Source organism: Phaethon lepturus, unplaced genomic scaffold (genome assembly GCF_000687285.1).
Source record: "Phaethon lepturus isolate BGI_N335 unplaced genomic scaffold, ASM68728v1 scaffold25110, whole genome shotgun sequence".
Lineage (NCBI taxonomy): Eukaryota > Metazoa > Chordata > Aves > Phaethontiformes > Phaethontidae > Phaethon > Phaethon lepturus.
In genome coordinates, this window is record NW_010512961.1 from 8,399 (window position 1) to 8,832 (window position 434).

General features: G+C 61.1%; 1 protein-coding gene across 1 annotated transcript in view; it reads left to right on the forward strand.

Moving 5' to 3' along the window:
• LOC104622153 (maestro heat-like repeat-containing protein family member 1) overlaps window positions 1-434 on the forward strand; it is a gene marked incomplete at both ends in the record, with an annotated part of 11,688 nt that overhangs the window by 7,678 nt on the left and 3,576 nt on the right.

Sequence of the window (434 nt, forward strand, 5' to 3'; positions counted from 1 at the left end):
GAAGAAATTTTTGACAATGAGGGTGGTGAACCCCTGTCCCAGGTTGCCCAGAGAGGTGGTGGATGCCCCGTCCCTGGGCACACCCCAGGTCAGGCTGGACGGGGCTCTGAGCACCCTGCTCTGGTTGGGGACGTCCCTGCTCACGGTGGGGGTTGGACTGGGTGAGCTTTGGATTTTCCCTTCCCACCCAAACCATTCAGTGATTCTATGAAAGGGAACACCCTGGGGCTGGAGGTCCGGTGCTGCCGGAGCGCAGCTCGGGCAGTGGAGACCTCTCCCTTCCTGAGCAATAGCACTGGCTAAGGGGACTTGGGGATTTTCCCCGTCAGCAAAAGGCCTTTAACCTGGCATTTCCCCCTCCTCTCCCTCTTGGTCCCGTGCTCCGATGCAGGGTCTCCATCCCGCAGCCAGACTCTTGCCGGCTGCCCCGTACC